This window comes from Pectinophora gossypiella, chromosome 6 (assembly GCF_024362695.1).
Source record: "Pectinophora gossypiella chromosome 6, ilPecGoss1.1, whole genome shotgun sequence".
NCBI lineage: Eukaryota > Metazoa > Arthropoda > Insecta > Lepidoptera > Gelechiidae > Pectinophora > Pectinophora gossypiella.
The window spans coordinates 753,438-777,511 of record NC_065409.1 but is presented as its reverse complement, the minus strand read 5'-3'; the positions used below and the strand labels follow the sequence as shown (position 1 = coordinate 777,511).

At 37.8% G+C, this 24,074-nt stretch overlaps 1 protein-coding gene across 2 annotated transcripts in view; it reads left to right on the top strand.

Annotated features, from left to right (window-relative positions):
- Window positions 1-24,074, top strand: part of LOC126367310 (elongator complex protein 2) — a 327,370-nt gene that overhangs the window by 82,217 nt on the left and 221,079 nt on the right. The gene's annotated exons all lie outside the window — the stretch shown is intronic.

The following is a 24,074-nucleotide window of genomic DNA, read 5'->3' as shown; positions in this document are numbered from 1 at the left end:
TCTATAATGGTCGAGCCAACTGTGTCTTTACTGCACGTACAAAAATAACGTATTTAATTAAACGTATTTTTTCTCAGAATTTTCACAGATATATTACGTAACCCACATATACAGACAGACACAAATTGGAGCTGAATTGACAGACGAGCGGGCACCGGCGAGGACGGAAATCGAATCCGGTACCCTGGACACACCGACACCCGCACACCCGTTCAACCGTTCACTCGTACACCCCCGTTCACCCCCAGTCACCCCGCTACAACCCTATACACCTTACGCTCGGACACCTGACGCCCGTCTTGGTCAAATCAAACTCAATAATTCAGGCCACGTACTCTCATGCAGTTACGTCTCGTCATGTTTATTCGCAGTGATTTCAGTCAAAAAACAAATTGTAAGTATTGTGTACTACATTATTTTTAAATGTAAATATGGGTTTCCTCACGATGATTCCCATTGACATTCAGATTTTGCCTTTCAACTGTTTTAAGACAGTAGTTAAACAAAAACTTTACAAAAAAGGTTATTATAAAGTTAGTGATTACTTCATCATCATCATCATCAGCCCATTAACGTCCCCACTGCTGAGGCACGGGCCTTCCCTATGGATGGATAGGGAGATCGGGCCTTAAACCATCACGCGGGCCCAGTGCGAATTAATGGTTATTAACGACTGCTAATGCAGCCGGGACCAACGGCTTAACGTGCCTTCCGAAGCACGGAGGAGCTCGAGATGAAAACTTTTTTTTGTGGTCACCCATCCTATGACCGGCCGCTGCGAAAGTTGCTTTACTTCAACTATCGCAGACCGAGCGCGTTTACCGCTGCGCCACCGAGCTCCTCTATTATTATAGTGATTATTGAGAAGATATGAATGCATGGGATTAACTGTCTGAGAACTGATATTAGGCAGCTAAACTACTCATTGTTGAACAATATTTTATGTTTTTTTGTGACGTGTCGTTGTTTCTTCCACGTCTTCTTCAATCGTGTCGGTTGTGAAGTGAATTACCAACCCCGTCAACCCTAGTGTCATGATTACTGTTGAGCTGCCAAAAGCCCCTGACATGGCTTAAGTCACGACTACTTACTTACATCAGTAAGTAGTAACCGGAACCAACAGCTTAACGTGCCTTCCAAAGCACGGAACATCTTACTTTCGGACAATCATGTGATCAGTCTGTATTGTCCTAACCAAACCAGGGATCACAAAGTGATTTTTGTGATAGGTCCCCACCGTTATTTGAACCCTTTTTTTTGACGTGACTTATTGTAGATTTACCGCAGATGGCATTAACTACTTGGCCGGACAAATGGGGAGCGCTGAAGGCTCTCACCCGGTACAACGTTTAAGACAACAGGCCTGAGGGTGCCCAGATGGGGATTTGAACCCGGGACCTCCGGATCGTGAGCCTAACGCTGAAACCACTTGACTACCGAGGCCGTTTGTAGGTTGGCTAAAAAGTACCTGTGTAATGAGTGCTGTGACATCACTATCTACAGCAGTATGGCGGTATGGCGTGCCGTTGTTTCCACGTGATCGGGCGCTGAATCAACTGCCACGTCACTGGCCACGTCGGTGCATGCGCATTACACAGCCACCGAGCCCATTATCACGCTCCACGGTGTCTTGCCTGTTGACAGGCTATTTTTATACATTACTTTAGGTTTACACGGTCATTGGTGCTAATTCCTACAGATGTCATCTAATTTTATAAGGTTTAAGATACTTTATTTCTCAAAAGAATACATTTGATTCGCTTACTGAGAAACAATCATTATTTTAAGTTATACCTGTCATTTTCTTATCCGTTGGAAAAGAAAGGACGAGTAATAAGGCAGAAAATTTATGGAATACACGTCAATTTTAAGCAGAAATCTAAAACAACCGTCTAAAAATTTTACATCAGCCAATAACCCGACAGAGTTGAGTAGACAGCACGTCAAACGGATTACAATACCAGCGATCTCGCCTATTTTATTCGCTCGGGTTATTCATTCGTTTCAAAATTAACTTGTTGACAATCATCCGTCCCTTTCCTTTTCGGCGGATAAGAAAATGACAGGTATAACTTAAAATAAAATAAGGAGGTGTCTGCAGGAATCGGGGCCATTATCATAATTAAAACACATAATAACGGGAGGGACGGGACGGGTCTCATATCAGTCATCGCGTGATCATGGCACTTACAACAGTGTCGAAATATCGGGAGTCTCATATTCCTGATTTAAACCCGGTAAGAACCCGTTATTATATGTTTTAATTCGGCTATTTTTTTGCACAAAACTGCGCAGTGATTAAGCAAAGACAAAGGACCTAACTTAGAACCATTTTTTTAAATCATTTAAAGGAATCGCTGTCTCAGAACAAAGTTAAAGCGATAACATCATTATTATTTTTAAATACTCAATGGTGCGGATTCCAGTAAACACCATCTACTTATATTATTAAGCTATACCTGTCATTTTCTTATCCGCCAATAAGGAAAGGGACGGGTAATTGATAGGCGTTAAATGTATGGAAAACACGTCAATTTTAGGCAGAAAAAAACAACCTATTGATCAGACTGCTATGTCCTGACTAAACTAGAAATTACGAAGTAATTTTTGTTATAATGTCCCTATTGGGATTCAATATTGAATATTCTTTATTTGCATTCCATGATGGTGTACAAGTTGGTAAATTACATATGAGTTTCACATCACAGATCCTTTCGGGCATAACAAAATAGAAGTTTAAAAGAGAGAAGGAATCTTTTCAAATAGTAACATTAAATCAGTATCATTAAGGTATTAACTAGTGCTGTAGTAACATTTATTAATTAAAACTCACGCGGGCCGCCGGTGCACCCAACGCGGCACAGTTACTTAGGTGGTTTATGTCTATTTCTGACATACGATACCTTTATTCTCATAGTATAAAAAGCCATAACAAAAAGCCCACGCCGTACTCGGCGCGTCGTACGGTGATTGCTTCCGGCGAGCGTGACCCGCCAGATGACCCCGCCTTTGACAATTTGCCACGCGAATTAAACGTCTATGTTAAATGGCAGCTTTGTAACCGAATCCCACTTGACAATGCCTCGGGAGGTAACAGGATTCCGTGCGATACGCCGCGCTTTCATTCAGTCGCGGCCAGTTTTGAACCCCAAAACTATTTTTTACCTTTGATGGGGTTGCTCTTGGCCCCAGACTTGCCCAAAGGAATTGACGAGGCCTAAGATGGAATCGCCCAGAAGGTGCCTGTTCACTCTGGCCTTGAAAGCACCCGGGTGCATATAACCCGGTCCAGGTCCAAAACGTCTCCTTCCCAAAAGGACCACTGTCCCAAATCGTCTACTTCCCAAAACGGCAACTCCCAAAATGGCCACTCTCCCAAATCGTCCACTTTCTCAAAACATTTACTTCCCGAAAGGACAACTCCCAAAATGTCTACTTCCCACATCGACTACTTTCTAAAAATTTCAAAATATGCAAATTTTTGGAAAGTAGTAGTGTCCAGAAATGTAGGTTTTAGCACCTGAATTCGGAAATACAGAAAACGGCAGAGAATTCCACTCCTTTTTAAACTACTATGAAAAAGGCAGTCCAGTTGGGTCGTGTACTATGTTCAAAATAAATAATGAATTTCTTATAACTAAATAAAGATCTAAAACTAACGACAAACATTTTATTTTTTATTTTTAACTTATTTAAGAATTTTAGTAAATAAAAATGTAATAACAAGACCGACATTTTATCACGTTTTCAAGACGTCACAGTGTGCTTTTTTCATACAAATTCCTTAATAATTTCGTGCGTAAAAATTTTGTGCGTTTTCGCGTTTAGTAAAAAGTAACTGATTTGACTAGTTGGAAACTAGCCAGTTCCCAATGGCTTTACTGAGCTCAACATATACAAACATAAACTCTCGCCTCTTCCCTCAGTAGGGCGAGCAGGGACTATGGAATACTATTTGCTTCGATCCTGACACACTTCTCTTGCTTCCTCCACATTCATCAATCGTTCAATATACGCGCGAGTTAAGGAATCCACTTCCGCATCATCAGCATTCCATAACAATGCTGATGTCAACTTTACATGTAAGAACTAGATTAAGAAATTGTATGTTGTTGCAATAACCTAGTTTAAGATTTTAGATGTAAGCAATTTATTATTGCATTAGGTCAGTATATAAACATAAGTAACTAGCTCTAAGATGTTCTTTACACTACGTTCTCTTGAATAAACGTATCGTGTCTAACGGAGTCTGTGTCTCAATTATCTACACCTTAATTCGCGCACTGAGTAGATCATACTAAACCTTTTCTAAGGACATCTCCAATTCAGTCAATGTACGTCCTTATAGGTCTTCCTGTGCCAGTCCTTCCAACAAAATTCGCCGTATAATACAGGTTTTTAGTTATCCAAAAAGTCGGCCAAGTGCGAGTCGCGCGCCTAGGATTCCGAGGCTTTAACTTTGCCGCTGAAAAACTATTCTGACGGACAGACAGAACAAAAGGGTAATAAAAAGGCTCCGTTTTAGCTTTTGATGTTCGAAACCTAAAAATTATTGAAATCGAATCTAATTCCCGTCAGTTTTTCCCTTATTTAATTTATTCCTTTATTTCTGTTTTTTTATATATATATTTTTTGGATTATATAATTATATATTTCTCTAATATTTGTAGCTACTTAGTAACACGTTGAGGCCTGGTGACCTGTAGTACAAGGGAAATCCTTTTACAAGCACCAGCTCCCTTAAAATACACTTGTATCACAATGTTAGCCAACTAAGAAAATTTTTTGTTTTGTTTTGTGTTTTAAGTGGAGAAATAAACATTTTTTTTTTCTTTTTTTTTAATAATTCCAAGTTTAAATGCGCTTTACCATTTATCCTTTTTATATCCTTATACGTGTCATTCACGGTTTTATTGTCCACGTTTACGTTCGTTTCCGTTTACGGAAGATGAGAGGTCATGGCGACCTGAGAGGGCGGAAGTAATCGGCATGTGTCTTGAGCGACTTCCGCTTTGTCTGCCTTGGTTATAGCAAACATCTCTGGTTCGTTGGTCAATTGGGAAAATGATTATTTTTATATCACATAACATAAATAGCTTACACGTCCCACTGCACCCCCCCCCCCCCCAATCAACCGGAGTTATGGAGCATACTCCACCACGCTGCTCCACTGCCGGTTGGTGGAGTGTTTTCACCAACGGCTTAGCGTGCCCGAAGCACGGAATAATCTTTTTCGGAATCAGGTGATTCAAGCCGTCCTTACCAAACAAAGGACAATCTCACAAAGTGATTTCAACAATGATTAGTGATAATAAATGTTATTTATATCACCCAATAAATATTATTATTGCGTATGGCAGACAAAAAAATTAAATTTAATAATTACAAATAATAATAATAAAAATAAATTAATAGATTGTTATTGTCTATTTTATATAATGTGTATTTTTGTTTTGACTGTAATGTTTATTACGAATAAATTTTTACCCTTTTGTACCTATATTCAAACAAAAAAAAAATAAAAAAATAAATTAATAAATTATTATTTTTATTTTATTTTTAAATTTAATATTTTTGTTTTTTATTTATTTATTTATTTATTTGTTAACCCAATAAATAAAAAAAGTGAAAGCCATATTTGGAGAATTTGTGACTTTACATCGTGGTCCCAGCAACAAAATGTATGCATAGCACCTCGTGTCTTGCTGGTTGCCCAACTGCACTATAATAATAATAATAAATTTATTTCACACAACAGAACAATTTACATATTTTTAAACATTACATTAACAATAAAATATAATTTTGTTGGTGGCTATTTAAACGCAGAAGGTAACCCTGTCTCTCAAACTAGGAGACCTGTATCTTGAGAGGCAGTGTTCAGTTTTTACAGTTTTTAAAAATAGCATTGAGTGGAACTATATAATTTATATCCGAAATAGTCCAAGTGCTCGAACAACAAAAATATGCATATACTTACCTAAACTAATTTGCGTGAATGATGTATGTGTGTAGGTGTGTATGATGTTATATGTGTGAGAGTGCGTGTACGTGTGTTATAGTGTGAAAGGATGAGTGTGTGTGTTTTAGTAGCTTAACATTTTAATTTATATGTTGTTGATTGATTATGATTACAGATAATTGATGTATTTCATTTACGTTTGTATACGAATAATATCCTCCGTTTTGTCGTAATTAAGTCTTAATAACCAGGTTGTTAGTTTTTTCTTAATATCATATCTATTGTTGTTAGCGATGTTGAGCTCCATATTTATTATTCTATATATATAGTCTCCTAGCACATAAAATTGATGTGTAGCAGAAGTCGTTCTATGCTGTACGCCAGGCATGATATGTCTGCGGGAATTTGTATCAGCCGGTCTAGTATCGCGATGCTTTCTCAAAACAGCTCTTAGCAGGTATAATTGCCGGACAGTGAGCACCTTACAAAGACTATACAATTCTTCTGTACGGTGCCTGAAAGGAAGTCTCATCATCACCTTGAGCACTGCCCTTTGTGCTCTTTCCATCTTGAGCATGTGTGTTTTCTCTGCCCCACCCCAAACTGGAATACAGTAAGAAATTACCGATTGGCACAGAGCAAGGTACACTTGTAATAAGAGATCAAAGTCTGCAGTATCTCTTAAGTGCTTGAAGATGTATGTGAGGCGTATAACTTTGTTGCGAAGACTGTCTATATGATTTCTCCATTTAAGGCACTCATCTATAAGTATTCCCAGGTATTTGACGCAACGAGACCTCTCAAGCGTAGGGCAACGACACGCTGAAGTGGTGTCGCCACATATGTGTGCGTTGATAGAGAAGTTTGAGCTCGTCGGACCTGGTGGCTTCAAGAAAAATGTGACATAGTTGGTTTTTTCAACGTTCATAGTGAGGAGATTAGTATTCAGCCATTTCATGACAAGTCTGAGAGCCTGTTCAGCTGTAACTTTGGTGTCGTCCCACGTTTTTCCCCGAACGATTAATGCCGTATCATCTGCGTAAGCGAAGATATTGCATTTTGTAATATTTAGTCTGCATAGGTCATTGACATAAATTTGGAAGAGGGTAGGACCGAGTATACTTCCTTGCGGGACCCCAAAAAGTATTTGCTGACTGTCACTGACATGGGAACCAATCTTCACACATTGAGTTCTGTTAGACAAATAGTCCTTAAAGATGTCTAACTCTTTTCCTCGTACACCGGCACGCTCAAGTTTGCGGATAAGCAGAGGGACGGAGACGGTGTCGAAAGCCTTTGATAAATCGAGAAAGATCCCCACACACTTGTTTTTAGAGTCAAGGTTTTTGGCAATAAGTTGAGTCATATCCATTACAGCGTCTTCTGTTGAAATATTGGGTCTAAATCCGTACTGGTTTGCAGCTATATAAGAATGTTTATCCAGGAATGACGTCAGAGCGTTGTTAAGGATCCTCTCGTATAGTTTCGACAATGAGCTCAGAACAGAGATTGGCCTGAAATTGCTGACACAGTCCTTCTTCCCTCCCTTGTGCACAGGATGTACTACGGCTCTTTTTAGAGCATTTGGGAAAACACCAGTCTGAATCGCAAGATTTAAGACATATGTAATAGGGGGTACAAGGACGTGTCTACAACTCTTTAGCATAATGGCGGATATGCCGTCCCAGCCTGTCGCACAATCACTTTTGAGCTGCGTTATAAGTCTTTCAACTTCCGCCTCATCGACCCCCAGCACAACGAGCGAATCCAGTGGCGAGTATTTATCGTTACCATTCTGTGGAGGATTGCGTTGATTTTCAGTATCAAAAAAACCTGAAGGCATTTTTGATATAATTGCATCCGCAAGGTTTTGACCTATTTGTGTAAAGTAATTACAGACCTGGTTTGAGGCCACTTTTGGATCATTATTTTTATTTAATAATTCAAGAGGAGGCATATGGGTTTTTCGTGTATGTATTATATCACCTATCACGTTCCACAATTTTTTAAGGTTGGAACCCGCCTTTTTTATTTCTTCTCTCTCGTAGGTCTTTTTAAGCTTTCTTAACAGAGAATTACAGAAGTTGCGGTACCTTGTGTAGACTACCTTGACTATCGGATCGCCAGGGTTTTTATTATGTTTTTTATGAAGCTTGTCTCGATGTCTTATACATCTTAGAAGACCTGTCGTTATCCAGGGCTTAATTATCCTTTTCCTTCTAGATATGTAAATGTCTTTTGTATGCTTCTTTATGACCCCGGAAAGCTTATAGACAAGCAGATCAGTGGCGACATTAGCATCAGTAGCAAACAGAATGTCAGCGAAGTTCATATTTTCCAGTTCAACCCTAATAGCTTCGTGGTCAATCCTATATCCGGAAGATTCTTTACGGGAAAAAAATCTTTACGAGAAAGAAAAACTATATACCTATATGTAGCACTATACAATTGCGTACATTTTGTTTGTGGCGCGACCATGCTTGCATGCATGTCTCAGTGAGATACAGCTCTTAGGTTCATTTGAAAGTTTTTGAGACGACTTTTAGCAAGTTCATTGACCACCAGTACCGTCAATCACTACATTTAGAACAAAACGACAGACCAGTTACCACTCCCGTTTCAAATAACTACTTCCAAAAGTTTAAACTCTGGTTAACTGCGGCGTAGTAAATTAAATGGAGCGAAAAACTAAAAGTTGTAAATTGCAATGTTGGCTAAATTGATAACTCCACTGTGAATAGGTTAATCGCTTTGGGGATATTATAAAAAAAAGAAAAATAACCACACCGTATGCATAAGCTTCCCCTCAATCAACTGGAGGTAGGATGGAGCATCCACCACGTTGCTCCAGTACGTGTTAGTTGAGAAGTTTGGGCTAGTAGGCGAAAATAGCGAGGCCGCCAAAGCACGGAATCACCTTTTTGTGTATCTTGTAACGAAATTACCTTAATTTCTACGCGATATCAGAAAAACCTAAAGTACACACCGGCTAAAAACAGGAGTAACGAATATGCCAAATCACCGACGATGACAGAAAAACAAATAACCTTCATTGTGGGTAGTCTCTCCTTCACGCCAACCGCTCGTTAAGGCGTTAATTGTTCTTTTTAGGGTTCCAAACCTCAAAAGGAAAACGGAACCTTTACAAGATCACTTTATTATCCGTTCGTCTGTCTTTCAAGTCAAGACCCCTTTTCTCAGAGATGCGTAGATGCATCAAATTCAAATTCTAAAAAAAAAAACAAAATCAAATTTTGATTCCCCTAAGAAATGTATAATGAGATAAATAAGGCTAAACATATCCGTATTTCTGAATTGCGTTGATTTAGAATTCAAATTAGAATTAAGTATTAAATATAAACTGAATGAAGATGGCAAGAGCCTCGCTCCTATTATATGGGACTTAAACAAAACTGGTAAGGAGTGGGTGGATATAATATACATCTCTGCCTACCCCTTCGGGGATACAGGCGTGATGCTAAGTTACTTTAATACTTAAATACTTATATTTCATACATTTCTAGAGGAATTAAAACTTATAGGGTAATTAAGTGGCAAAAAGGAAGAAAAATCGGGAGTCTCATATCCCTGATTTAAACGCGGTAAGAACCCATTATTATGTGTTTTAATTAGGAAGAAAAATATTACATTTTCTGTTCCATTACAAAAAAAATGCATTTTCGATTACAAACTTATTTGAAGTTAGTAAACTAATCGCGACATATGTTGATGTATGATGACAACAATTTTCAACGACAACGATCGACTTTCGACAACAATCAAAGCCTCACTTAGATTAAATTTTATCCTTGTTAATTGTCGACAGTTTGTACGGAACCCTCGGTGCGCGAGTTGCGCTCGAACTAGGCCGGCTTTTTTATTACCTATTTATCCCGGTCACTGCTCCGTGGGTCGTGTACGACCTTAGATGAGGCTCTGTTTGTTTACAAGAGAAATATGATGTTGCACGTGTGATGTCCAAAGTAGCCCTTACATCTTTACTAATTATTCGTATTGAATAAAAATAAACCAACCACGGTTGATAGAAACCACTGGGCTACCACGGCTTCTATTCAATACGTACGTTGGGGTTCTCCCTTGCCTCTCACTTTGAGGTCGCAGGTTCGAATCCAGAATAGGCCTAAACCAATGATTGTCGAATTTGTTTTCGAATTCATGTTTGAATCATAACTGATTATCACGTGCTCTGCGGTGAAAGAAAACATTGTGAGGAAACCCACACACACACATACTCGAGAAATGCATTTTCGGAGGTAGGTGACCTAACCTGTATTGGGCTGGTTTTCACGGATTGGACGGTCAGACTGGCAGTCGCTTCTGTAAATAATCGGACCTGTCAAATCCTCAGGTTAGGTAAGCGGACTATTTAAAAAACGAGATAATGCTAGGGGCGGGGGGGTTGGTTCTGTGTTAATAATATTCCTGTTATAGGTATATTATATTTTTCGTGTATAAAACTATGAATAAACGTCCTAACTTTTACACAAGCCCGAAACAGAGGCACGTCAAACAAGATACACCAATAAAGAACTTTCTAGACCAACTTTTGATTTAGTTAGCTCAACTGGAAAATTAAGTCGCATTTACGACTTTCAGCTCTCGACAATGACACTATTAACTTTTACTATTACTGTTGACGCGTTTAGTGCAACGTACAATACACTTGACGAAGCTGTATATAAACTCTCAAATAAGGTTTTAGTTAAACGTTTCTCATTGTTGAACGAAGAACGCTTCCTAACTTGGCATCAGCACACACCGGACACTTCATACAAAAAACCTCGTTTGACACAGACACTACACATTGACGTTATCGTACACGCGCATCTGTGTGTGTGACGTTTGACAGCCATACCGTTGAAGGCTAAAGTATGACCGAGGGGTGGGGGGAGGTAAACTTAGCTCAGCCGCAGGTTGGGAGTGGAGAGTTGCCGTTCTATACGTAGTATTATTCCTTATTCTATGGTATCAGCGACCATTTGGCATATACAAATTGATGTATTTGCCTGTTCGATGGCAACATTTTTACAAGTGGTGACGTGTTTCCTGACAAACGTTTAATTTTATTTAATTTTTAATTTGAAATTGTGGTTGAGATTTTTATTTAATTATTTATTTATCAGTTTTTTGTATTACACAGAACAATATAAAAAAAAAACATTAGACTAACACACGACAGATAAACGGTTTTTTGGTATCGTTTAGCCTGATTGCCTGTGCAAAAACAACAATCTTCTTCCACCGTGTAGATGGTGAGGTGGATTACCAACCTCAGAAAACCGGGGTTTCTGATGAGTCAGGGCTATTATTAAACCGTACCGATGATGTAGTCCAACCAATCGGACCAAGGGCCTAACTGCCTTAAAAGCTGTCTTCTTCTATCATGTGGGTTGTTAGGTAGATTACCAACCTCAGCAAATCTGGTGTCAGGGTCATTAATGAGCTTGACATGGCTCATGTAACAACTACGTACTTCATTAAGTAGTAACCAGGACCAACAGTTTGGCGTGCCCTGGAACCATCTAACAAACACGGATTTTCCACTGATAGAAGTCTTATGCCTTTAAATGTGTTATTTAGAAGACAGTTGGCTAAATGTTCATAATATTTTGCAATGCATTTGAGTAAACATTTGAGAAGGTCCCGTACCGGTACGGGCGCCCTAAAATAGAATCTATGAAATGAATGTTAAATCTCACAGTCTTAGTTGTACAAAGACAGACTGTACTGTAGACGAGATAAAATATATATTACATCAGACTGATATGAGCCATAACTTACAGTGTTATCGATGCATTTTATACGATTTTTATGAGATATAAAAGGAATTTAATTTTAAAGTTGACGCTGGCGATTTATAACTGGTATCTCAGATTTTTCGAGTGTTTTTTGTGCTATGATCATATTTTAATTACGTGCACTGTACTTAATGAAATTCCTATTAGCTGTGGGTTGAACAAAAAACTTTTAATAAAAGTCACAGTTGTAATAAAAATATTGGAAATTAACTTATACAGGGTGTAAGTGACATCGTAATGAAAACTTTAAGGGTGATTCAGACCATGATTCTAAGTTGATATAAAGTGGAATTTTCCATCGCAAAATTCATGTTCTTTTTTAATTATTTTCAATTCCACTTGATATTAACTCAGCATCATGGTCTGAACCATCCATCAACGTTTACGTTTCGTTTGATGTCACTAACACCTTGTATTTATTTTTTTATCGCATGCATAATAGTAGCGCCATCTATTGATTAAGTATATAAATTACCCCTTCCCGGAGCACGTCACAACAAGCGCTGATTGACCAAAAGGCCATCGCGTCATCCACCCCCGCACCGCGACGCGGCGTCGGTTCGCGAAGAATAACTGTCAACCGCGCCCCACTGTGAAAATTTACAACGCGCGCGTGTTTGTTACAGCAATACCTCGTGTCTAAGTCGCATGTCGCTAATTTCGCAAACAGTTTTGTTGGATCTTCGCACCCAATCGCTTTCAAAGTGTTGTGTGTTCCGAGTCCCCGGGGATATTGTCGTTCGTTGGCGGTTTCATCGAAAGGTAAGGTGTGCACATCCTTTTTCCTGTCCATTTTGCAGCGTGAGATATTTATTTTCAATAGAATCTTACAAATTCTTATTTAACGAAGACAAACATAAAGTTCCAAATGTGACGCGACCACCCAATATTCAATAATTTCATTTTAACACACTCTTAATTCTATTAAAGTAATTTTTAGTATTACATTATAATTTATGTACACAATAAATACATATTTATAGAACACGATGTTCGTGCTTCACCCAACAGGGTCCAAATAATACCAGCGTCGTGGTTCACGCCGCGACTTGTGCTGAGTGAGGCCCTTTTATCTCAGGACGTCCACCACCACCTTATGATCATTTTGACAAACATCCGTCTTGCTTTTTTTTAATTGTTTATTGGAAATTTGATATGATGTTTTTGTCTTTTTTTGTGTGTGGAGCCCTTTTATAATATACTACTTTTATTCTATTCTAATCTTCTAAAGGGACATAGATAAGCGATACCACGTGGTTTTGGATTGAAATGTAAACATAGCTGACGAGGAGTGGGTATATATATACCCCTTTAGTTTTCTAGATGAATAAAGAACAATACTTATTACGTATAGAACGGCAACTCTCCGCTCCCCACCAGCGCTGTGCTAGATTTGCCTCACCCCCTCGAACATAAGTCTTCAATCATGCGTCAGATGTCACACACACAGATGCGCGTGTACAATAATGGCAATGTGTAGTGTCTGTGTAAAGTGAGGTTGTTTGTATGAAGTGTCCGGGGTGTACAGTCATGAGCAATATAATGTATCCACTTTAGGACTCTGTCGTACTAACATATTTGACATTTAGTGAGACTTACAGTTCAATTTGTCAAAAAAGTCAATGTGACATGGTACCAAAGTATACATATTAATGCTCGTGACCGTACTAAGACCATCTATTTACGATATTAATTTATAGTTTTCCATTAGCTAATTAAACTATAAAGAAGCTTTTAATTCCACAACGTCCATAACAAAATAAACAACAGTGACCTGTTTACTGAAACAAGCTTCAAAATTTACAGTTAGGCAGGTTAGTTATGAAAAGGTCTGGACTAAGTTTAACTTTATAACGGAACCATAAAGTATGCCTCCCGGGGGGTTACTTGTTCGAGTCCTAGGCTATGCTTGCTATGATTTAATAATTGAATTTATAAACTGACCACTCTGTACAGATACACTTGTTTTGTTGGCAATATACAAATTAGTTTACCCCCTTTATCCCCTTAAAGCAGATTTGTACATTTTAGTTCTCTCAGGGGATGAAAATTGTGAACGATAAAGAGAAATTAGCCTTTCATAAGCTGACTCCGTGGCAACAACGACAACGGCCTCTGTGGTCTAGTGGTTAAGCGTTGGACTCACGACCCGGAGGTCCTGGGTTCAAATCCCAGTGGGAACATATCACAACGATCACTTTGTGATCCCTAGTTTGGTTAGGACATTACAGGCTGATCACCTGATTGTCCGAAAGTAAGACGATCCGGGCTTCGGCAGCCACGATAACCCGTTGGTCCCGGTTGCTACCTACTGATGTAAGTACGTAGTCGTTACATGAGCCATGTCAGGGGCCTTTGGCGGCTCAATAGTAACCCTGACACCAGGGTTGATGAAGTTGGTAATCCCCAACCTACACGGTAGAAGAATGTGCTGAATTCTAGATAGGCCACCGGTCAATAAATTGTTTGAAAAAGCGTTTCAACTGCCTGTTGCTGTCCACTTAAGACCCTGTCTAACTAAAATACCATGGCGAACAAAATGTACGCAGTTGTAATAAACGCTACGGCTCTTAGAGTGAAAAAGTTTCCCAATAAAGTCATCACCATCAATTCAACTAAGCGCTAAAATCGAACAATTAATTTCATTTACCTTTCTCACCTTCGTAGCAATGCGTAACACTTCGTAGACATTGGTGTAGCGCTTTCGTGGCGCGTAGCACTTTTTTGTTTTTAATTGATTTGTTTCCGGATGTATCTCCAGCAAGCCGCAGTGGAGCAGCGTGGGGGACATTTACCCTTTCTGATTGCTGAGAGGCATATATCCAACAGTGGGGCTTATATTGTTTATTTATGTTTATGTTGACAATGATTACTCGTAACAATTCGATTCGGGTTTTCGATGGTAAATAGAATTCCGGGTCTCTATTTAGGTACCCCAAAGGAAAGTAGGCGTAGTTTTTTGTATGTATGTAACAACGATTATGTATATTCAAAGTCATTTCTTACTTTAGTAAGCGCGTTAAACAGTAAATTATAATGGCAAGTAACTGCCTACAATGTGACTCAATTCCAATGATAAAAAAATATCATCAATCAATATAAATAACTTGGGCGTTCTTGAAAGCCTTTCAGGCTTTCATCGTATTTAAGTGAAGTCTTAAGGCTAAGTGGCTGTGCTTTTACAAGTCTTACAATACCAAGAGCATACATCCTGAAACACTTCGTATTATTATTCGCGAGTTGCCTGAAATTGCTATGGAAAACCTTTGTCTTGGAGGTACAAAGACCGACGTTATTTTTAGCTAAACTCCTCAGACAGTGAAAGAGCAGCTTGTATAATATAAGTATGTACATTCACGCCAGCAACGCAAATCGAAGTAGATATAACCACATGATATTCTAGTCCCACGTTAAGTACTCATGATAATAGTTAATCAAATCAAATCATCAATTTATTTGCGAGAACACATAGAATAAATTAAAACTAAAAAAATAAATTAATTTACGTATAATATTACGTATAAATGTGGTCCTAAAGGCATTGTGGGACAGACCCGGTTGCTCAATCTATAATCTATACATTATTTATAATCCGTGTCTGTGGTGTCCTAAATAATAAATGTTGCTTTCTTTCATTCAAATATTAAATTATGACGTTTTAAAAGATACAGCTATAGAAAATGTAAAAAAGATAGTCGACCTAGGCTTAGTATAATCCGAAACATGAGTATTCATCATACGTTAATTATCACGCAATGTAAACAGACAAAGAACGAAGATTACTTACGAACCCCAGTCTACCATAAACTCATATATTTACGCAAATGTACATAACGACAACCTGAAAACATTTGATGCTTCAATTGAGTACTGATAAAGTTACATGTTGACATAAATATACCTTCAAAATTGTCTCAGTGTTGCAATCAAATCGGCATTTCGATATTTTCGACATTTGCAAGATTTTCGAGATTCGCGAGATTGCGACGTTTCGCCAAACGTTAGGCTCGCTCAACTGCGAATTCGCAAACACTTTACTCTTCATTAAGTGTTTGCTTTGCTTATAAAAATTTCCCTCTGTATGCCGCTATTTTTAAAGTCAATGTTTAACGTCTCCGAAATGGGATTACGTTAAGAAAAACATTAGAGCGAAATTAAATTTTGTACCCACCACCAAATTAAGAGTAGGTTGTAATCTCGTTTCCGCTTATTGATATTTCGGTGTTCTATTTTGGCTACTTCATAAAATAGTGATAAAAAATTATCTGTAGGTAAGACCATTAGCCATCTTGTGATCCCTACTTTGGTTAAGGACATTACAAGCTGTTCACCTGATAGTCAGGGGCAAAGAAGAAGACATACGGTAAGTTCATAAAATTCAGAAAAAGAGAATAAATTAAAAACGATTTATTATCCTAAAATTCTGTTAAAAAAACTAAGTAAGTAATATTAAGGCGTTACAGCACAAAAGAGGCCTATGCCCAGCAGTGGGCGTCGTACGGCTGATGATGATGATGATGATGATGACAGCACAAAGAAGTGGGCTTGGATACGAGTATACAAGAATGGAGAATGCCACCTTAACGATGATGATTTCACTCAAATGACTATCCAAAATGCACCTTCTGAGGCCTAAACTGCGGGATGGATGAAAACTGGCTCGTAAAAACTCATAATGAATTGATATATATTTACATAAAATACTTTTCAAAAACGAACTTAATGTACTTAGTTACCTGAGTACAACAGAAGCACACGTGGGCAAAGTCGCGAGCGGAAAGCTAGTAATAATATATGCTGTGTACCCCTTGTGGGTGTGTTTTATTCAAGGTTTCTGTGACATCGGTACGTGCTAGCCAACACGTGAGCGTGGTCAGAAATATCTAGGCGACATTACCGTAGAGATAGCGTAGACAACGTATACTGTATAACTAAGTAGATTCAAATGCAAAAATATCTTTATTCAGTAGGTAACAGTTTCACTTTGAATCGTCATTTTTTTACATAACGACCGTCTCATCCGCCTAAAACTACTGCAGCTTGTCACAACCTGTATAGCCGGGGAAAAGAAGCTGCAAGAAAAACCTCGCCACAAGCCCTAGACTTTCTTTAAAAAAAACATAAAATATTGTTATAAAGTTTAGTAATTTTTCTGCCTAATATCAGTACCCAGACAGTTAAGTATCCCGTCGAATATAAAACTTATTGACTCAGATCGATGGTTTAATATACTTTTATAAAAATAATTAGAAATAAATAATTAAAAAGGCTGGTCTTTAAGTAGGTCAGGATGGGTGATCGAGTTCGGATAGGGACCTAAAACTACGAGGCATAACTAAGAACCCTTGCCCAGGGATATGGGTGAAGACCTCAACAGTTGCAGAGGCGGAGATAGGAGTCCTTGATATGGCAATTCAACCTGGATTGTAACCTGGAACCTGACAGAGGGCAGCAGTAACTGTCTGTATTATTCAGAGGAGGACAGGAGTCAAAGCCGTAGCTTTGAAATAGACTACTCTGGGCGCCATGCCACTCGCAACAGACAGAATACTGCAAGGCGGAAGGCAAGAGAGAAACCACTATCCTATTTTTTCCTTAAAAAAGTAGCATGAAAAATGCTACACCGACAAGAGCATGGCTCTTAAATTAGTGATGAGACAAATTCCCATATTTTCACGAGTGACCCGTCTTAGCATTGAATGTGACCACATAATACAGTATTCAAGTGACCATTTCACCGCAAGTAGTTCAGTTAATCGCTTTCGGCAAGACTAAGTAGATCCTTCCCACGGGACAAATAGCCACGACCCATAGATGATGGCTGCTTCTGAATAAATTATGCCACGGTTAATCGATGCCTGGGAACTTCAGTAATTGTCCGAGTTTCTAGCCCACTCGTAACATTGCCATTGAGCCCGCTTATTATTTATTAGTGTCTTTTGGGGGTACCTATCAGCCTATTTTGAAGGTTATAAGGAATGGTTTTATAAAGGGACAGCTGTACTTAAGTGCTGTAATGTGAAGCAGCTCTTATCATAAGGTATTTAGAACAACGATTGTGTAAACCAAGGTAATAGCTAATAGAAAGCATACACGTATCATTAAGCAATAATCTAAATAGTTGTACCATATACGGGCAGTAGGAGGACGTATTGTACGGTAAGTATAAAAGGGCAATCCAAAATGTTAATAAGTCAGTTATATCTCAAGATCTCAGGAGCCCTCCCGACCCGTGGTACAACTGCGATGTCCAACTGGTTGTACTACGGAGAAGTAAATTACCCATAGTTCAACTCTTTTTTTATATTTATGATTATATGACCCGTGGTACGACGGTGACATTATGTCCAACTGTTTGAACCACGGAGATAAGATGATCGTCGTGTAAAACAAATGAACGTCTACAAAACAAATGACTATCAAGCGATTGGTGCAATAAAGGTGCAATATTTTTTTTGAGAAATATTACTCATCATCTTTATAGATATGTGCCTAACGCAATTTGTCGATTGCATGCCCAATAGTTCATTCTCTCTAAACACCCCTACACAACAATGTATCTATGATTTTTTTATGTTTGCATATCATTGCCTTAATGTCGTAAGATCGAATGTCCTTTTAAAATACAACCCCATAGTTTAACCATAGCATATTTTGATGCTTAAGAAGTGGAAAATTTAAAATGTAACAGTTAGAAATTTACACAGTTTTACTAGATAGTCATGTATTATGACTCATTTTTACTCCAACTCTATTGCCATTGTCTAAGTAAGTAATTCTTGCTTAATAGGGTATTTGACTGGTTTAAAAAAACAATGCTTCTTTCTTTTTGTTTCTTTTTTTTTGATTCAATGTTTATTTTGTTGTTTTAGTTTGTATATCGCATTGGGCCATACTGTAATGTTGTATGTACCTTAATAAATAAATTAATTGATAAATAAATGATCAAAAATCAATCTTATTTTACTTTTTGACTTATTTTCGAATTTTATTTATATATTAAGTAACAAGGAGTCCGACGTTTGATTACTTTTATTGATGACGTCACAGGACAGTACATCCATAGAAACTCCAAAGAAAACGCTCGTTTTGAAGTTTCGTAAAGATTGTCTCATTTGACCAGGTTGTGAAGTAGCCTATTACTTAGCTTTAATTAATTATAGTTACTCACGTGTTTGTGATAGCATAGCGAATGAAATCAGCAGCGCATGACATGAATCTGAAACAAAAATAAAAAATTATTAGTGTCATACTGACGTCACTGGCAGTTTCACAATCAGAAGGTGTCGGTTCGAACCCCGGTCCCGATTTTGCACCAATGCGTTAGTTATCAGTAACACAGTTGGCTCTACCATTATAGACGGCAACACGGCTTACCACCATCGCGTTGGTCTAATAAAATAAATAAGCAGAAAAAAGTAACAAAATCTTTGGTCTAGTGGTTAGAGCGTTAGGCTCACGATCTGGAGGTCCGGGTTCGATTCCCGATGGGGACATTGTCGAAACCACTTTGTGAGACTGTCCTTTGTTTGGTAAGGACTTTTCAGGCTTGAATCACCTGATTGTCCGAAAAAGTAAGATGATCCCGTGCTTCGGAAGGCACTGGTCTCGGCTATTAGCCGTAAAAACACCTCCACCAATCCGCTTTGGAGCAGCGTGGTGGAGTATGCTCCATACCCCCTTCGGTTGATTGAGGGGAGGCCTGTGCCAAGCAGTGGGACGTTTATAGGCTGTTTATGTAATTAATAAATGTTACTAAAGCACCAGTGAATACCTTAATGATACTGATGTTACTATTTGAAAAGCTTCCTTCTCTCTTTTAAACTTCTATTTTGTTGTGCCCGAAAGGGTTTGTGATGTGAAACTCATATGTAACTGACAAACTGGTACACCACCATAGTATGCAAAATAAAGAAGAATATTGAATATTAATAGAGAGCTCAATGAGGCATGGGTAGTTATTTCATCTTGGGATGGATGTATCTCTGACTACCCCAATTGGAATATAGTCGTGAGCTTATGTAGTAGGGCTATCACGATTTTACAGTTAAGTATGTGGACAGGCCTGCTTCTGTCAGGGAGCTCATTAAACACTGTTTCTGTGATAAAGTCACATAAACTCTTTATTTTTCACTTTCCTTCCACCGACTGTAATTGGAATACCATTGTATTTAAGTCTATAAATTATGTAATACAAACTGGATTTAAAAAAAATGGAAAACATGAAACAGTAGGACTAGGGCCCTGTGCTGGGAGGTTTTCTGGCCACGTCTTTCCCTCAGCGTTACAGATTCCGATGTGGTACTAGTTTTACAGCTAGTTACATAATATGTAAGTAATTTAATTTTTTGACGTTCAAAAAGCGCTAACATTGTAAGCCAATTTTGAAAAATATATATTTTTTTATTGTTTTACGATGTCTAGTTTCGTTAGATTTTTTTGCAATCCACCATAAAAGAATGACGTACAATTACGTGCGTACCGATAATACACGTCTATTCACGTCAAAATATGCAGAAATAAGTGATTACTGTACCCTCGTGTTGTATCTCGCCGTACCAACATTTACGCTTCGCAAACACACACACACAATCCCGACCGAACCGACTACACTCGTCACAGAAGCAGCCATACATACTCGTATCTACTATGACAAATGTATACTAAAGGCAACTGTAGACGATGCGACTTTTCGTTGCGACTAATCGGAGTGAACAATTCAAGTGACTCGAACGTCGAAAAGCAGTGTAAAAGTGACGAACTACTTTTAAGTACACTGCTTTTCGACGAGTTCACAAATACATAAATAAACTCACGCCTATTTCCCACCGTGGTAAGCAGAGACTATAGAATTCAATTTGCTTCGATCGTGACACACTTCTCTTGCGACACACTTCTTTTTATCTAGCCTTTATGACATAAGAACTGGGCAAAGACCTCCCTTTTCTGTTTCCATTCCTCTTGAATTCGTCCTGGTCACCATCTTTCCTCTCGTGGCCAATACTTATCACTACATAGTATAAAACAAAGTCGCTTTTTTTGTCCCTATATCCTTATGTACGCTTAAATCTTTAAAACTACGCTACGGATTTTGATGCGTTTTTTTAATACATAGAGTGACTCAAGAGGAAGGTTTATATGTATAATAACATCCGTTAAATAGTGGACAATACTGTTATTTTTGGGGTTTTTAATGTGATGTCGTAAATAATTTCACTTTTTTCTCAGCAATGCACCCGCGCGATGCGTCGCTAGTGCTTAAGATAAAATGGGTTATACCTTCATAAGTTTTAAATGTAGCAAGATTTTCGTCTCTTTTACGTGATCCCACAACGGACTTGTGTCTGGCGTTAATGATTTCAATCTCACTTTTCCAAAATAACCAGTATTTTTTAAGCGTTATTGAATCTTACGTATTTTTTACTTTTTACTTCATGATATAATTTACTACGTAACAATAAGAAGAAATTTATAAAAGTAGACAAAAGATCCTAATTTACTAAAAAAAAATATATCACTAAAAATAAAGTAAGTAAAAAATGTTGTTCCGTCGTACCGTCTGTGGCGCGCCTAACGGTCGTCCCCGGGAGTTTTCTCTTGACCCACATCTCGGGGGAAAAACTCGCGGATTATCGAATGTGGGCAACTCCACCGTAGTTCTTAATAATGCGCGACTTTCACAATCGGCCGCGTTATAAAATTCTCAGACTATAGCCAACGGGGAAGTTTCCGAACTTCAAGCTTGTAGGTTCACGAGGTTTTAAACAAGTATACACTATCTTTTTGTATAACGTTTTTTAGGTAAAGAATCATAAATATTTTTATCGGTTAGAAATAATGTGGATACTTAGTTTTACCCACAATTCACCTTTCAAACTTTTTGTTAGACCAATAGGTGGTGAGCCGTATTTCGGGCCAAGTAGTTAATGCCATTTGCGGCAAATCTACAATAAGACACGTCAAAAAAGTAGCCGTATCGCCATCTATAATGGTCGAACCAACTGTGTTTGTGAAAATTGCACTTAAAATGAATAAGTCACTAGTGCAAGTCCCGCGTCGAGGTATATAAGTTAGTAACGTACAAAAAAACATGCCTATCCTCGTTTTTTATATAAAAAAACTCGAATAACCTTATACTCTTGAATTTATTTACATTTTACCCAATAATTGGGTAGAAATAGTACTCGCACGGGCAAATATATTGGTATTATAAGTATCCTTCCGTCGATACCCGAGAATTTCGCGAAATTTCCAGATTGACTCCATATTAATTTGCCGCTCCACTAACTGCGGTGGCTCAAAGGCAAACTTTAATACTTTCACTTTTTATACGTACTCCAACTGGCAGAATGTAGGTGTGTATTACTTTTTCTGTTAGCAGTAAGGCAACTTAATTTATTTTAATTATAACACATAAATAATAATTTAATAATTAATTTAATTGAATTAATAATTAATTTAATTGAATTAATAATTAATTAAAATAATAATAAATTAATTTATTTTCTTGCTCTTCGTAACGGGCGACTGTGGTTGGTGTCACCTAACGGCTTGCTTCTCAAACCGGGAGTGCCGCACTATGGATCGAAAAATACCTGTGTTACTTGAAAGAAACCATTTCTAATCAATTTTTTTTTTTTATTTTGACGTATTTGAAAAAAAACAGCATCTCAAACCGTTATATGAGTTATGTCAAAAAATCATAAATAATTAGTACGATAACCATCTGTCAGGATATTACGGTTTTTTTGCCGTTCTCGAGATAATCGGATTTTTCATAGTAGCTCCATACAAATTTTTCGTAAAAAAATTATAATTCATCCGCTTTTGCACAGAATCAACTCGGGTATCATTTTCCTATATAGTAATAGGTAATAGAAGCTATATCCAGCAAAATAACCGCCACTTAAAATTTGAAATCCCTATGTCTATGAAAGCCATTTTTCGATCTATGGTTCGAACCCCGGTTAGCTCATGAGTATATATCCCACTTGGAGTAGTCAGAGGTGCGCATCCATCATAAGATAAACTAAGTACCTTAGTTTTCCGTTAGACCATCGTGATAGGTGGTGAGCCGTTTCGCCATCTATAATATTGCTTTTTTTAGATGAATTGTATCAAAATGACCTTTCAATTCCTCCTGTTCCCACATCAATTTAAGAGTCGTATGCGCAGTAATAGGTATAGAATAAAATATAAAAATGTTTATTTTAACGAATATAATGACCCATTTTTCCGTAAAATAACTCATCTTGTCTTACGTTATAAAATTACGAGCGACTCGGCAGACAAAAAAAAAATTATTAACCTTAGTAGACGTAAACGTTTTGAGTTAAGTACTTTAAAATACTGGTGGATATTTACTTAGCTATCCTTTTGAAACGACGATTTTGAAAAAAATCTTCATTATAGCGCTCCTTGTTTATCCAGCCAAGTAAAATAAATGTCAAAAAAATCGCACAACCCACACGAAACAAAAAAAAAACGGAATCAAATAAACACAGAATGGAAGACGCAAAAGATTCGTGTCAGGATCGTAGTAAGTGAATTTCTGTGGTCTCTGCCTACCCCAATGTGAAACAAGCGCGATCTTAATTATGTATACAGATTAAAAAACTACAATTTCATATATCAGGTGTGATCTTATGTACCTATGTGTATCGTAACAAACGGTCGGCAAGTTTTCAAGTAGTACTCAAAAGCCCCGCATTTTGATTCATATTGTGGCGCTAGTGTCGCAAAAAAGCCGTGCCTCGGAAAATAGGTTAGGTGGTTTTTACTCTGCCATTGCATTATGTGGTCGATGCACGTTTCTCTTGTGGGGTTTTGTTAGACCTAGTGGGATAATTACGGAGGAAAATGAGTAGTCAATGTCACTTAGAAATAAATTTAAAGAAATTAGTATTTTGACTTCCCATTTCCCACTGGCAATATAACGGAACTGCTTATGATCGAGGGACCGATCGCATGTTAGCAGAATATATATATAAAAAAAAAAGTATTTTGACTTTGGCATCACAATATATCTTTGAAAACTTAATATATGCAAAAAAACAACATATAGGATTATTTGCAAAAAATGGCGATCGTCACATTGTTAATACCCGGAATAAAAATAAACTTGCTTTACAAGTCAGTCGATTACATAACATCATTAAATCTTTTAAGAGGCAATGTATACGTTTTTACAATAAGATTCCCATTGACATTCAGAATTTGCCGATCAACTGTTTTAAAACAGTAGTTAAATAGAAACTTTGCAAAAAAGGTTATTATAAGGTTAGTGATTATTA